The sequence below is a fragment of the Fukomys damarensis genome, unplaced genomic scaffold (genome assembly GCF_012274545.1).
Source record: "Fukomys damarensis isolate Sample0158 unplaced genomic scaffold, DMR_v1.0_HiC HiC_scaffold_31, whole genome shotgun sequence".
Lineage (NCBI taxonomy): Eukaryota > Metazoa > Chordata > Mammalia > Rodentia > Bathyergidae > Fukomys > Fukomys damarensis.
The window spans coordinates 22,721,295-22,738,080 of NW_022900943.1; the positions used below are offsets into that span (position 1 = coordinate 22,721,295).

General features: G+C 44.7%; 1 protein-coding gene across 4 annotated transcripts in view; it reads right to left on the reverse strand.

The window, feature by feature from the left end:
* The window catches only part of Trpm6 (transient receptor potential cation channel subfamily M member 6), a 152,187-nt gene that overhangs the window by 134,632 nt on the left and 769 nt on the right, over nt 1–16,786 (reverse strand). The window lies entirely within an intron of this gene.

Consider the following 16,786-nt stretch of genomic DNA (forward strand, 5'->3'; position numbering starts at 1 on the left):
TAAACCCAAAAAAAAAAAAAAAAAAAAAAAAAAAGAATCTTTTAGGGCCAGGGATTTAGCTCTGTGTTGCTCATAAGCAAAAGGTCCCAAGTTTGATCCCCGGTACAAAAAAAATTTTTTTTTTGTTTAAATTTGTATTTATTCATTTATTGCAGTACCAGGGATCAAACTCAGGACCTTACACTTGTGAGGCAGGTGCAGGTGACACTGAGCTAAATGCCCAGCCCTACATAGTGAATTTGAGGCTAGTCAGGCTGCATAGTGAGATTTTGCAACCAAAAATAGAGTAACAAACGAAAAAATACAATATAATTTTTTGTGGTGCTGGGGATTAAACCAGGGTCTTTGTAGTGAGCTACATCCTCATCACACCCTTTTTTAAAATCTTTTTTTTTTTTTGAGACAAAGCCTCTATAAATTGCTACATTGCCCATGATGGACTCAAACTTGTTATCCTCCTGCCTCAGCCTCCCGGAGTACTGGAATTACAGGCATGTACCACCATGCCTGGCTTACCATAAAATGTTTTAAAGAAAAATCCCCCCCCTCCAAAAAACGTCTATAAGAACATTATCTTACATCTTTGCAAATTTCTTTCATACCTGTTTAAAACAGCTGTATGCTTTTATTTGCTTCCGTGTTTAATCTGTTGCAGCGAGTGGTTTTGGTTGAAGTATATATAGAAAACTGGCCTCGTGAAGACAAATATTTGGAAAATTAAAGAGTATTTTAATCACCTCTTTAGATAATCATAGAGTCATCATATAACCTCGGGAGAAGTACATTCATAAAAAATGAGCTAAAAGGACAAATCGTGTCTCAGTAGCTCTACAACAATAATTTTGACTTTGAGTACCTTCAGAAAGTCCTACAGAAAGACCTTGGGAAAGGACTTGGAAAACTCTGAGACCAGCAGGACCTTGAGCACACAGAGAATTTATTCATCAGCAACTGTGTCAGTCCCTGGGCCAGGGAAGTGAGAGAATTCGCAAGCCCCTGTGAGTCTCGTTTTTACACAAGCACAGTGTATCTCAGTGGGTGCCCTGCCTCTGTCTCGCTGAGATTCCAGACTTCCAAGGTTCTTCATTTAATCCAGTCCTCAACTGAAGAAAGTTCCGACAAAGCAGTTGCACAGCGAATCTTCATGGACTCTACTTTACGGGCAGTGGAAGGATAATTTTGTGCACTTCCCATTTTTAACCTTACAGCTGACTTCAGTGCTTACCCTACCCATCCACCTAAAGATGTCATTAAAATGACCGCCCAGTGAACTTGGAAACCAGAGCAGGAAGTACTCTACCAATTTACCCACTCCCCCTTTAGAGCACTGATACCTCCAAGGAAAATACTGTACCCATTCATTTAGAAAATATTTTGACAGCTCATATTGTAATAAAAATAAATATCAGGCATGGTGGCACACGCCTGTGATCCCAGCACTCAGGTGGCTGAGATACTACAAATTCGAGGCCAGTCAGGACTACACAGTTCAAGACCAGACTGAACTACATAGTGAGACTTGGTCTCAAAAAAAAAAAGAAAAAAGCAAAGATTAGGGGATTAGGGTGTAGCTCAGTGGTAGAGCACTTGCCTAACATATGCCGGGCTCTGATTTCAATCTCCAGTGCGCTGTAAGTGAATAAATAAAATAAGATACCAAATTCTAGCACCAAAGTGGAAGCCCTTAGATTTACAAGCAGGTATTGAGTAAGTTACAGATGGTACAAGCACAGGCCATAAAACTTGAGCAAGCTTGAGAGGCTGAGGCAGGAGGATCGCTGTGAGCTCAAGGCCAGACTTGAATAGTAAGTTCATAGTAAATTCAAGGTCAGCCTGAATTACATATCGAGACCCTATTTAAAAAAAAAAACTTTAGAAGCAAAATATCCCTTATGCAGGTAAATACATGCAGAGTCATCAAGGAAGACATGGAATTAGGAAATCCTTGAAAGACAACACAGGTCTGAGACAAGGTGGAAGAATTCCATGTCAGCTAGAAATACAGGGGTTTTTGACCTGGACATTTCAAAAATATCCATGTTAGGGTGACAAAATGATGGGCAAAGCCGTGCTGTCATCGAGGGGCAGAAAACAGAGAAGGAGGGCCACGTACTTTCGAGATGTCTAAGCTTCAGAGCATAGAAGAAAGGCTTCCACGACTAAACAACAGAGTTATTAACCACAGTGATCCGAGCTAGAGAAGAAGTTTGATTCTTCAGTGAAAATGTGCGTATCATATGGAACCAGGAAATTTAAATAAATACTTTCTTTGTGACTAATACTGCAAATACAGAGAGTGGCCATGTGGTTTCCGATGAACAAACCAAATGAGAGGCTCTGGACCTGGGCTGTGAAAGCGAGGGGGCACCTGGGGATGTTATGGGGGACACAGCTGTGCAGTCACAGGGCCCCATTTATTACCAGCACGTCACAGTACAGTGACACAGTTCATTTCATTCCACAAAGAGTGCTCTGTGAATCACGGAGCACACGACACACTCTCGCAACTAAACAGCCACCCAGTGTACAACAGATGGGGAACATCAAGGGTATCCCAACCGGATAGCCATGAGGACACGATATTCCTGCAATAAAGTAGTCCAGGATTTCCCTAATAACCTAATTCAAAAACATGTGCCTTAGTGTGAATATGTGAATTCGCATCAATGACCAATGGATAAAGAAGATGTGGGGTTTTTATGCAGTGGAGTACTACTCAGCCATGAAGAATAAGCTTGAGCCATTTCTAGCTAAATGGATGCATTTTGAGACCATACTCTTAAGTGAGATAAGTCAGACACACACGTCTAAATACACATCTCTGATGTGAGAAAACAGAAGGACAAAAATGTATAATAGATATTGAGAAATAGGAAGAAAATGCTCAAATGAGAAAGCAAACATGGGAGAGGGGAGGGGGAAGGAACGAAGGGGCAAGAGAGAAAGAGAATAGAAGGAAAAATGGAAACAAGGCTTTGTAAATAAGGAAGAGAAGAGAGACCGGACGGAGAGGAGTGGAATGGGAACAAAAAGAAACAAGAAATACCACGTACAGGTATGAATTCCCTACGGTGGACGTCATCCTTGTGTGTATCTAAAACGTTACCAATACATGTTTTACTTCCAAGAAAAAGGAAAGAATATGTGGGTTTGCAGGCATCCGTACCAAGGGAATGAGAACTTGGGGTAAAGAATCAAAGCAAGAGTAACTGGGGATGGCCGGGCACTGACTACAGCCGGTCAAGCTGTAATGACAGAAAAACAAGGATGGAAGAAGAGCTAGGCAAATCTGCTTTCTTCCCTAGCCTGTGGGTGTGCTCTCTGCCAGCACAAGGAGAGACCTTTTGCTCTTCCGGGGTGAATGATCCCTGGGTTGCTGCAGTAATAATAATTACAATCACTTCAAGTAAATCCTCTACAATTGTGCTGCTTAACAACAACATAGCAATGAACAAAACAAATAGATACTTGTGATGTTTTCACTGTAATGATGTTGCACTTAGTTATTATATTCCAAAGCTTCATTCTATCTAGAATATGCTACACCAGGTCTGGCTGGGTGGGTGGGGCTGACCCAAGGGCTTGAAGCACACTGGTAAGCATTCTACCACAGGGCTGCACCTCCAGCCCCTCCGAACGCTTTTTCATAGGCAACGTTGAAAATGGTTAATATAGATGTGGCAGGGCACACCTGGAATCCCAGCACTCTAGGAAGCTGATGTGCAGGGATCCCAAATTCGAGCCAAGCCTGAGAAAGTCAGCGATTTGGTAAGACCCTGTCCCCTAATATAAACTTTTTAAAAAGGCTGAAGATACAGCTCCATGCAAAGGACTTGAGTTCAATCCCCAGCACCACAAAAAGAAAAAAAAGGAGAGGGACAGGACAGGAAAGGAAAAGAGGAAGAGGAGGAAGAGGCAGAGGAATGGAAGGGAAGGGAAGGGAAGAAGGGGGAAGGGGCGGGAAGAGAAGAGAACACACGGGGGGCACAGGCCAACAGGTGACGGAAGGAAAAGTTAAACGACCCTCCCACCCCTGTTGTCAACCAACTCTTTCCCTCCTCAAAAAGCTAACCTCTATTGCAGTTTGTTGTACATTTTCCCAAGTATATTCTATGCATTTCTAAACTTATATCAAAAAACGTACATGAATACAGGTATATTTTACACATTTTTCTGCACTTTGGTTCATTTCGCTTAATAATAACTTTCCGTACCATAAAGAAGGAAGAACTGTGTCATTCATCTAAGGGCTGAGCAGTGCTCCTTTACACAGAGCTCCTGTAATTCCTTTGGCCTCTCACCTACCAATGTATACCACTTATTAATCGTCCTCTATGTTACCAAAGCTATGGTGAATGTTTAAAACTTTTAAATTTATTAGAGTAAGACACGCTGCTGTTAATCTCCCTCAAAATCCTCTCCCTCACTTCCGCACATTCTTGCAGTTCTACAGGTTCTCTTTTGTTTTTTTTGTTTTTTTTTTGTTTTTTTTTTGAGATAAGGTCTTGCTATTGTAGTCCAGGCTGGCCTTGAACTCTTGGTGATCCTCTTGCCTCAGCTTCTGAGTGCTGGAATTACAGGTTTGCACCAGCATATCCAGCCTCTTTTCTGTCTTCGGCACTGTTGCAGCTGCCTAAAATGTTTACCTTTCAGGATTATCTTGACTTTGGAAAAGAGCCAAAAGTCACAGATACCAAAACTGGTGTAGGTGAAAGAGTATTCAGCGAAATATTTTTATAAGTTTGCCTTTCTATTACATGACACTGGGCAGCAGCATTCACCATATTTTTTATAACATCTCATAATGATACTCATGAAAAAAGGACTCCCTCGGGTTTATTTTTTTGTTTTTGGTACCGAGGATCAAACTCAGGTCCTTGCGTTTGCGAGGCAGGCAGCGGAACCACTGAACCAAATCTCCAGCCCAAAAAAGAACTTCCTGAGCAATCTAAAAAAATATACCTGGGTGTGAAGGTACACACACCTGTAATCCCAGCATTTGGGAGGCTGAGACAGGAGGATAGCCATGAAGTCAAGGCCAGCCTGAGCTACACAGTGAAAACCTGTGTCAAACACAGACACACACACACAAATAAATGCTAAAAATTTAATTGTCAGAAGACCAATCTTTTTACATATCTACAATGGTAAGGTACACACACCTGTAATCCCAGCATTTGGGAGGCTGAGACAGGAGGATAGCCATGAAGTCAAGGCCAGCCTGAGCTACACAGTGAAAACCTGTGTCAAACACACACAAACACACACACACACACACACACACACACACAAATAAATGCTAAAAAATTTGTCAGAAGACCAATCTTTTTACATATCTACAATGGCTTCTTTTATGTTCAGAAATGTTAAAGTATCTTCAGCAGCCAGAATGGTGGCACAGGCCTATTATCCCAGCCCTCCAGGAGAGTGAGATAAGCGAATCACAAGTCTGAGACCCAGCCAGGCAACTGAACAACCTGGCAAGACCTTGTCTCAAAACAGGGAAGAAAGCGGGGTAGGGGGAGGCTGGGTTGTCTATCAGTGCTACTCACCGGCCTGGCGAGTGCAAACTCCTGAGTTCCATCCCCAGAAACAACAACAAAAAGACTGGAGATGCAATCCATCATCTGGGTTCAATACCCAGAATAATCGATAAAGCAATTAATATCTACAACAGAACTTTGAAAACATGTGAATATCGATCATCAATAACGATAACTGAATGAAGATCAGAAGGCTTCAACAAAAAGAACGCTCTAGATATAAATCCGACAGGTTAGACACCATGTGATTTCCCTTTTATGAGAAAACCAAAGTATATAATGTAAAGAGCAAAATAAAAGCTAGGAGTTGGGAACAGAGAGGTAGGTGGGCTCTCTGTGGACGCAAGGGGACCTGGGAATGCAGCAGAGGAGAGGGAGGAGCGGGAAAGGCAAAAGAAAAGGAACTAAAATGCAATGTGCATGTCCTCATTACGTCTCGCAAGCCTTTAAAAAAGCAGGGCTCTGGGCTGTTTGTTTTTCTTAATCATACTTCTACAGAACTCCTGATACTGCAGAAGGAGAAGAGTCTGAGGAAGAAAAGCAGACGATCTGGTGACACTGGCGACTCCCTCTCTGGGTCCCTGGCCGGGTTACAGCCCCTCCTTTTGCCGGACATTCAGGAGCCTAAGAGAAGCCACACCCAGATGTAAGAAGAGAGGGGCTGGTCCTTCCTGATCTTCCCAGGACCCGGAACCTCTGCGGAGGGCCAGGCCCGTTCTTCAGTTCTGTGCATCAGTGCACAGAAAGCGTGTAAACTGCCGAGTTTTAACTTGCAGAAAACTGACAGATCTCTCTAAAAATGAGCAGAAACTAGCCCCAGGAGGCCGAGGTCACCGTGTGAAGAATGCTAACCGGGACCCAGGCTGTGCTCCCGCGGTGGCCCTTCCCGCCAGCCCTGCTCTGCACTCGCTAGGGAGCTTGTAGGACGGTCGCGCCCTCACCCCCTGGGGCGTCCAGCCCACCCGCCCTTCCCTGCACCTCCGCTCAGCTCGCAAGGATTTGGTCTCGGTGGGGAGCACCGGCCCTGAGCCCAGGAACGGTCCTAACCAGGGACGTCTGTTTACCTGTGTGCACCTGAGCCGCCGCTTTTTCCTCACCAGGTTTGACAGCTGACAGCAGGGTCTCCTGACAAACTGAACCTGGGCCTCCCTTCCTGGCTACCGCCTGACTGTACTGCCTGAGGCTCTTCAGGACCCTAGATCCCAGCTGGAGCTGCAAGAGTGGGGAGAAGGGCGAGGAGAGGATGGAAGGGTGGGGTGGGAGGAAAGTGATCGCAGTTCCCCTCGCAAGGATTTGGTCTCGGGTGGGGAGCACCGGCCCTGAGCCCAGGAACGGTCCTAACCAGGGACGTCTGTTTACCTGTGTGCACCTGAGCCGCCGCTTTTTCCTCACCAGGTTTGACAGCGGACAGCAGGGTCTCCTGACAAAATGAACCTGGGGCTCCCTTCCTGGCTACCGCCTGCCTGTACTGCCTAAGGCTCTTCAGGACCCTAGATCCGAGCTGGAGCTGCAAGTGTGGGGAGAAGGGCGAGGAGAGGATGGAAGGGTGGGGTGGGAGGAAAGTGATCGCAGTTCTGCAAGATGAGGCAGTTTCTGTGTCATCAACATGCACTAAAGATAAAAAGAAAAACAGAAACCAAATCGCCTTTTTTTTTTTTCTTTTTTGCAGTACTGGAGATGGAACCTAGGACCTTCACACCCACCGAGATGCATACCCAGCCTTTTTTTATTTGGACCCAGACTGTGGCCAAATATCTAAGTTGCCCAGGCTGGGCTATAACTTGAGATCTCTCTGCTTCAGCCTCCTGGACTGTGAGGATTACAGGCCTGCAGCACCACACAAGGCCAAAGTGTCGTTCCTGGTTCCTTCCCGTCCTTACTTCCCACCCCGTTAACCTCCAGGGTCCACCCATTCTCCCTCTGAAATCTCTCTTCCACATGTTGTCTCTCTGTATCTCATTTGCCACTACCCCACTCAATGCCATCACCTCCCTAGTTAAAGACACCTCAAACTCTTGCCTAAACTGCCTCTCAGGCCTGCCTCGATTTCCCGGTCTTCAGCCTCTTCCCTACAGAAAGGGTTGCCATCTCCTTGCAGGCGAACAACAGAGCCAGTCATTCCCGCCTGCCGCCTCCCAGTGGCTCCCCACTCCTTGGACAAAAAGCTTAAAAGTCCTTCACAAGGTCACACAGTTCACTGCCTCCGCGTCCTCTGGGGGTCCCCTCTCCCGCCTCCTCCCTGGCTCCTCCCTAGGGAACACCGTCAGAGTCTGAATCCACCTGCAGCTGCTCTCCCTACCTTCCCCTTTCTCTACCAATCTAGACTCCATGTCCTCTGGAAAATCTTCCAGAGATGCTCAGATCTGAATCAAACTCTCCTTCATGCCCCCGCTGTGCTGCCCACTTACGCTGCACTTCATGACCATGGACCCACCGTGCTGTGCCACTGAAGGTGAGGTGGTGTCCCCACGTCCGCAGGGCACAGCGGTGAGCATTTTACCAGTGTTTTTTCCTTCCCTTTTATTTTTTGTTTGTTTGTTTGTTTGTTGTTCTTGTTTTGTTTTGAGACAGTCTCACTATGTAGCCCAGGCTGGCCTTGAACTCACAGCAATCCTCCTGCCTCAGCCTCCCAAGGGCAGGGATTACAGACGAGCCTCACCATGCCCGGACTTACCAGTGTTCCTTAAAGGATGTGCTGCAAAATGAAGATTTTAACATGGGAGAAAAAGAAAAAGCTTTGTGTCCATATAAGCTCATGCAAATATTATGACGCTCCAGGAGGGATAAAGCTATCCATTATTGTCCTAGAAATACTTCGTGAAAGTTTTTTTTTAGGTCTGAAAAGAATCCCATATGTAACAGAGGATGACAGAGAGGAAATATCATTTGCTAGGTTTAAATGTCCTAATTTGTTTCTTGGTTTTATACTTGATGCTCAAAGTTCAGTGGTGTAGTTTCGGGACTAATTGTACTTTCAGTGACACTGGGGAAGGAAAAGGGCACATCCCCACCACACGGTGAGGAGCCAACCTGTAGGACAGATGTCCACTTTCAATAGGTTTTGACTATGAAGACATTTCTACTACATTTGTTTTCTTCTGATCTTGTAAGAGGAAATACAATATCTTCATAAGGAAAAGACCTAGGAAGCAACCCAAAAGAGTACTTCTGAAAGAGGGATTAACATTTTGTGATTGTATTATAAAGAGGAATATTTTACAATAGCCACCTCCAGGTATAAACCCAGGCTATAAAAAAATAAAATAAAATAACCGAAAAGATCCCACCATCATTGTCTGTAGGTCGGAGAACAAAGCTGATGAAAGCGTGGTTGGGGACCTGAGCTGTCTGGCACCTGGGCCCTGCAGATCTGCCCTGGGGGAGCAGAAACCCCATAGCAACACTGGACAACCCTGGGGTTCTCCAATGGCTAAGGGCTCTGGTCCCTCTCCACTCAGCGCTGCCTTTCAGCCAAGCCCAAGTGCCCAGGAGCAAGACGCCTTTTCTGTCTGAATGGCTCCAAGATAAGAGCTGCTTCTCAAGACTGCTTTCGGCCTCCCAGGAAGAGGCCGTAAGAGGCCTGAGAGCGCCAAGCAGGAGCCAGAGTGGCTCGCCTTCTGTTCCCTGCAAGAATCAGACCCCTTCTGTAGAGTCACGCCAATTCACAATTCCCTCCTACACTGCCTTTTCCAAAGCTGGCCTGAAAAACAGTGATCATTTTAGAAAGATTTTCAGTTTTAAGATTTTGGATCTTTAAGGCAGAGTACAGCCGTGTGCGTCTTGGGAGGCGGAGGCAGAGGCAGGAGTAGTGATTGAACCCAGGAATTTGAGGCAGGCCTGACCAACTTAGAAAGAACTAGTCAGTTTTGTTTTGTGTTGTTTTGGGTCTCTGCACTGGGCTACATCCCCAGCCTCCCTCCATTTTTTTTTTTTTTTTTTTTTTTTTTTTTTTTTTTGAGGCAGGTTCTCACTAAATACCTCAGGACACAAAACATACCATTCTCCTATCTCAGACTCCCAGAATACTGGGCTCACAGGCATGTGACACCATGCCTGGCTTTTTTTACGTTCTTAAGGAAAAAACGAAGAAGGAAGCAGGAAGCAGGAAGCAGGAAGCAGAAGAAGAAATGGATTAAAGATCCTCTTCTCATGTTAATTCCAAAATAGCCACTTGCCTCACCTGAGGTCAACAGTAAAACCGTCTGCTCTGAAGACTAGAATTTCTCTATTCTGGATAAGAACCAAAATTGAGTTTGGGTTTGTTTTGTCTCAAGATCCTTCTCAGGCAGATACTAACAGCGGCCAAAAAGGTTTAAGACACAGGCCAAGTTCCCTGTCCAAGAATAACACTACTGTCCTTCTGGGAAGATTACAAGATTCGATTTACAAAAACCCCTGGCTTTTGAAAGATCAGTGGAGTATATCTACTTTCTCTAGAAAAGCAGAGGTTTTCGTGGTACCTGGCACCATTTTTTCATCTTCACAGAGCAGAGGATGTATGAGCAATGCCAACCGTACGATAAGAATTTGTTCTGCACTCTGGTGCACAGAGATCATAATACAAGTCACTTGGTTCACTAACTCTATCTGTCCAACACTAGTTGGGTGTGATTATTATTCTCCTTTTATGAATAAGCGCACTGGTCTCAGAGAGGCTGGATAGTCTGCCAAGGCAGACAACAGTTTGAGAGTGATACTCAGATTCATAAAAGACAGCCTAACACTTCCTGCCACGCCACTGCTCATTTATAGGACTTGCGCTTACAGGCTGACTCCCTACCCCAAAGCTCTCTCTGCTGTGCTCCATCCTGCCTCTCTCATCTATAGCCAGTACAGGTTCAATGTATACTATTTGTGCTTTCCTTCTTCGTTTGTTGGGCGGCTTGCTTGTTTAAGACAGAGTCTCGCTGTATAGAACAGGCTGGCCTTGAACTTGTGACAACCCTCCTGCCTCAGCTGGGGTGACAGGCAAATTTTCATTATAAAAATGCTCTGGGCTCAGCACCAGAGGATATAGTTCCAACTGCTTCCTGACCTTGCTTCTGGTTGTTGTAGAATTTGTCCCAGTACTGGGTCCTTTTCTGGTCAGCATCTGTAATCCCTCAATAAGTCCTTTATTTCAGAAAACTTTTTGCCTTGAAAATCTTGGTTTCAACATAGTGTTTTACCCTGAGGTTCCACCTCACCCCACAAAGAGTGGCTGCTATCAGGAAATCAACCAATAACAAATGCTGGTGGGGCTGTGGGGAGAAAGGAACCCTTCTCCACTGTTGGTGGGAGTGCAGACTGGTGCAACCACTGTGGAAATCAGTATGGAGATTTCTGAAAAATCTAGAACTAGAGGTTCTATTTGACCCAGCTGTATCTCCTCTCGGTATCTTCTCGAAAGAATTAAAAGCATCATGCCACAATGATTTATGCACATCCATGTTTATAGCGGCACAGTTTGTAATAGCTAAATCTTGGAAACCGCCTAAATGCCCATCAACTGACAAGTGGATAAAGAAGATGTGTTGTTTTTAAACTCTGCCGTAAAGAAGGATGGGTTTCAGACATTTATAGCTAAATGATGGACCCTGAGACCACACTAAGTGGAATAAATTGCACTCACATAGTTAAATACCTCTTGTTTCTGTGGTGTGAGAAACTGAAAGTGGAAATAAGGACTGAAATGTATAATGGATGCTGTGAAGTGGGAAGAAATTGCTCAAATGGGAAAGGGAACAAGGACAGAGGGAGAGAGAAAAGAGAGAGGGACAAGAAAAAGAGTGAAAATAGAAGGAAAAAATGGAAACAGCTTTTGTACATAGGGACGGGAGACGGCTTGAGGGGGGAATGGGATAAAAGTTACTTTAAAAATAAATAAATATAGTGTTTTATGGTTTGCAATTATTCTCCTAAATATCTGATTATCATATTAAACCTGGAAGACCCCGTATACATAGTCATGACTGAGATCAAACCTGTAAGGTTCCTGACAAATAGCATGTCCTCTGAAGGAGTCCTCAGACCCATAGAGATGTTGGAAGGGTCCTAAGCCCTCAGTGAGTACACAGTGATATTCGTGTGCTCATGAATATGCACCTCTCCCAGGAGACAATCTCAAGAACTCTCTCAAAAATAAAAGCTATGCAAAAGACCTGAATGGGCAGTGTTTTACAAAGACACACAAAGAGCCAACAAGCACATGGAAAGACGGCCCAGGTCATTAGGCGCTGAGGAAATACAAATCAAAACCACAGGTATGGGCCTGTGATTTAGCTCAGTGGTGCCGCCACCTGCCTCGCAAGTGTAGGTCCCAAGTTCGATCCCCAGTACCAAAAAAAAACCCACAAGGTTCCTCTTTCGGAATTTCTTTGGGGTCATCCACTAAGACAGCTACAACCAAAAATTCAAACAACCCAGAAGATGGGGACAAACTAGAATTACCACAGATTGCTGGTAGGAATATAAAATATACAACGGCTTTGGACGAAAATGTCTGCAGCTGCTCAAACATCTAAATACAGCTGGGAGCAACGACACATGCCTGTAATCCCAGCTATTCAAGAGCCTGAGGTAGGAGAAGGGTTGCAAGTTCAAGACCAGCCTGGGCAAGTAATGAAGCCCTGCCTCAAAATAAAAAATGCAAAGGGCTAGGAATGTGGATCAGTCCTACAGCACTTGCTTAGCAGGCACAAGGCCCTAGTCCTGAATCCCCAGTGCTGCAAAAGCAAACAAAAAAATCTAAACACAGCTTTATCATTTCACCCAGCAATTCCACTGAAGACAAATGAAAGCGCATATCCACACAAAAATTTGTGCACAGAAATGTTCATAGGAGCATTATTCATAAGAACCAGAAAGTAGAAACAATCTAAATGTTCATCAATGGACAAATAAATTATGATATATCCATGCAATTAAATATGATTGAACAATTCAAAGAAATAAAGCATCCGAATATGCTGCAATGTGAATGAGCCTTGAAGATATCATGCTAAGTAAAATAAACCAGTCACCAGGACCATAGCTATATACATTATCCTATATAAAACAGCTAAATAGGTAAATCTGTAGGGACAAAAAGTAGATTAGTATAGGTGGAGAAGACTCAAGGATGACAGCTCCTTAGTGGGATTCCTTTGGGGAATGAAAAATGTTTAAAAACCATGGTAGTTGGGCGTGGTGGGCACACACCTGTAGTTCTATCACTTGGGAGGTTGAGGCAGGATGATTACTGCAAGTTCAAGTTCAAGGCCAGCCTGGGCTAAAAAAAAAAAAAAGAATACGCCCTACCAGATCATGTCCCCAGTGACCTGTCTCCTCTGATAAAGCCCTTCCTCCTTTCAGCAGACTAATCTATGAACTCATCGGTGGGTTAATCCACTGGGAATTCTAGAGTCCCTGAAATCCAAGCACCTCCGAAAGCCCAAACTCTGTGTGTGTGTGTGTGTGTGTGTGTGTGTGTGTGTGTGTGTGAGCCTTTGGGGGAATATTTTATATCTCAACCAATATTCAGTTTCCAGAAAGAATCTATATTATCTTCATTTCCTTTAACAAGTGGAAGGAAGAAAGGAAGAAGTGAAGGAAGGCGGGGAGTGAGGAAAGCAGACAGGAAGGGAGGACGGGAAGAAGGGAGCGGAGCGGAGGGGAGCGGAAACACACTTCCAACACCAGGCCGGGCTGAGGGTCAGAAGACAGAGCTCTGTAACCCACTCACCAACGTCCCTCTTACCAAGCCAGGTTGGCATGGCCTTCATCAGATCCCCAACCGAATCTGTGACTCAAGGCACCGTCCTAACTCCTAGAAAGAAGTAGCCGAAACATGGTGACTATTCCCCTTTACAGACAACAAACGCTTAGGAACTTTTGGGAGGCTGGGAGCGCACGCAGCCCCCACTAGAACTGTGACCAGCAACTCTGGCTTCCTCTCATTATCCTTCTCTTCTCCCTTTTAATATTTCCAGAGAATTTATCGCTCCCATATCCTTGTTCTTTTTATCTCAACTGAGTGAATTTAGAGAAAAAGAATCAAACATGATATGCATCCCCAATGCGGCAACTGATGTGTAGGCTATAATCTTCTAATCACAAGCAAAAAGCTTCACATAACCAGAATTCTCTTTAGCTTGCAAGGAAAATTTGAGTGGCTTCTCCTGGTCCAGACACCAACAGACCCCGATACGAGGGAAGAGAAAGCGAATCTGAAACCTGAATATAGGGCATGGAGAAAAAGAAGCCAAGGGGAAATGTGTTTCCTCCAAGGTGTGCTACGGAAAATTCAAGTTTCTGACTAAGAGAAATTTCCTTCTCTGGGCTGGGTGTTCTGCTCAAGTTCAAAAGGACAAAGGCCCTCAAAGTAAAAAAAAAAAAAAAAATAACCATATTTTTTTATTGTGCCTATAATCTCAGCGCTGTGGATTGTGCAAGGCTGAGGATAGAGGATCAAAAGTTCAAACAGCCTCATCAGTTAGGGAGACTCTCAAAATAAACAGGGCTGGGGAAGTAGCTCAGAGAGCAAGCCCTGGGTTTACCTAGTCTCACACACACACACACACACACACACACACACACAGAGAGAGAGAGAGAGAGAGAGAGAGAGAGAGAGAGAGATTCACAATTAGTCAAGGGAAGAATTTCAGTTGCCTCTGGTCCTTCAGCCTAACAGGCTTTGAGTCTGCCAGGGAGGAAATTCCACACCCTAGCCGCGCACAGTTGGAGGAGAAGTGGGAGAATAAAGAAGGGAATTCATCAGGTTAACTCTGCCATTCAAATTACTGAGCACAGCCCCCACCTGTGTGATGCCCACCTGGCCCTACGCTGTTTGAGCAGATCCAGAACCAGCAAGAGGCCCAGGACCACTCTGCCTTCAGCTGGGGCTGCCAACCCAGCTCTGAGGCAGCAAGGAAAGAGCAGGATGCCAGGACGCTGCTGTCCTCATGCTCCCAAGCTGAGGAAGAACGCAGCTTCTCTGTGACCAGCAAAAGGATTGCTTCTCCCTGCTTGGAACTAGTGTGGCACTTTGAAAGAGTCTCAGAGTTTTGCTCTACAGATAACCAAAGAACCTCATCCCCAAAGATATAGAAATGCCAACATTTATGGAGAGCAAGGAAAAGCAGCTCTGCTCCAAGCAAGGAAACCTGGAGAAAACTCTGGTGCCAAGTCAAGCCCAAGAAACTCAGCAGGACTCTCTTGCCACGCCCCTCATACACACCCTGGGAAAACTGGTGGATTCCAGCAAGCATTAAGCCCCAGCAGAAAGCAGATTCAACCACCAGATTCAAAGTGCAGGATAAATCTGCTTACAAAAGAGTTTGTATGAGAATCTTGTTTGCTTTTTTTTATCCCCATCCTAGGAATTGAACCCCTGGACTTCACACTGAGCTCTATCTTCAATCTTTCTTTCTTTCTTTTTCTTTATTCCTTCCTTGGTTCTTCCTTCTGTTTATCTTGAGATAAGGTCTTGCTAAACTGCTAAACTGCCCAGGATGAGCTCAAGCTTACAACTCTACCGTCTCAGCCTCTCAGACTGCTGTGTAGATTACTGCTGTGTGATTACAGGTGTACACTACCTCGGCCAGCTAGGATGACAGATTCCATGTCAAGAATATTTTAACACAACTGAACACAAAAAAAGAAAGCTGGGTGTGGTGGCACTAGTTTGCAATCGCACCAAAACAAAACAAAAAACAACAAGCCCATCCACATTATTGTGCAGTGTATTTACAGGACTTTGCATCCGGCAAATCAGAAGCTCTAGGAGCTGGAGTGCAGCTCAGAGGTAGAACACATGTGTGAGGCCCTGGGTTGGATCCTGAGCTATGAATAAACAGCAAAATCCTGAAATTCCATACACATTAAACAACTTCCCTTTTCCCTTCCTCTCGACCCTGACAACCACTTCTTTTGTTTCTATGAATTTGGCTTCTTTAGATAGCTTCTAAGTGAAATAATATAATACTTGTGACTGGTTGTTTCCCATTCTGTGCTCGGGGCCATTCAAGTGGTAGCGTGTGTCAAAATTCCCTTCCTTCTTGAGAACCAGTAATATTTAATTTCATTTTATATATATATATATTTCATTTTATATATATATATACATGTATATATATATATCACTTAGTCTATTCAGAAAACCTGTTTCTATCCTTCAGGGAAATGAATCTAATGGTACACAGCTAGTGGGCATCATTTCATACCAAGAGAGAGACACTTACTTGACTGTACATTGTTTGTGCTCCAGAAGTAACAAATGGACCAAGCTAAAGTTGAGCTGACCCCCATTGAGACACAGCTCACTGTCGCGTTCCATCTCCACAATAAAAGTTCTGCCCACTGTGTGACACGACCTGGCACATAGATGGCACTCTGTGAATCCTGGTTGGCTGAGTGAACCTAAAAGAGCGACTGGTCATAGGGAGAAAATGCTGGATGATCTTGATGGCTCCAGCTTACATGAACACACTATTCAAGAAAGCACCAGTGAGCTGGGTCTGGTGGCACACGCCTGTGATCTCAACCCTTGAGAGGCTGAGGCAGGAGGATTGCCATGAGTTCAAGGCCAACCTGAACTACATAGTGAGACCCTGCATTATCTCGAAAAAAAAAAAAAAAGCACCAATGTATACTGACGTGGAAAAAAATCTCCAGGATCTATTTAAAGTGCCTTAAGTTATAGATCAATATATACGGAATGATTCTTTTTACATCACAACCAAGCATAAATTGAAACAATAATAATAAATATATGTGTGTATATAAAAATACACCGACCCTTAGAGTCAAGCCCAGATTCAGCCTCACCAAACTAATGTTTTATCATTCACAGAAGTGTCCAAGGCAAATGACAAAATGAAACATCAAAGTCGTTACACAGAGGAAAGGAAATCAGAGACTCACTTCCCACTTTGGTAGCTAAAGGTGCCTGACCTTTTTCAGTTGATAACAGTCACGTGTGGGCAGTGTTTGAAGACACTGACCCGGGTCCAAGTGAGTTCTACTGTTTTCCCTCGGTTTCATTTTCCTCACCTGCAAACCCGGGAGGGTTTAGTCCCGGTGGGATTGTCGTCTGGGTGAAATAGGAACTGCAAATCCTTCCCACCTGCCCAGCCTGTCTGGCGTTACTCTGGTGCATGTGGCATCTAGTGTCCCGTTTGATATTTGAGAAGCGTATTCGCCCATCTTCAGACGAGCGCAGCGAAGCCTCGCGGTGGATTAACTTGCCCGAGGTCCCGGCGCGCGGATCCGGGCCCGGACTCCCG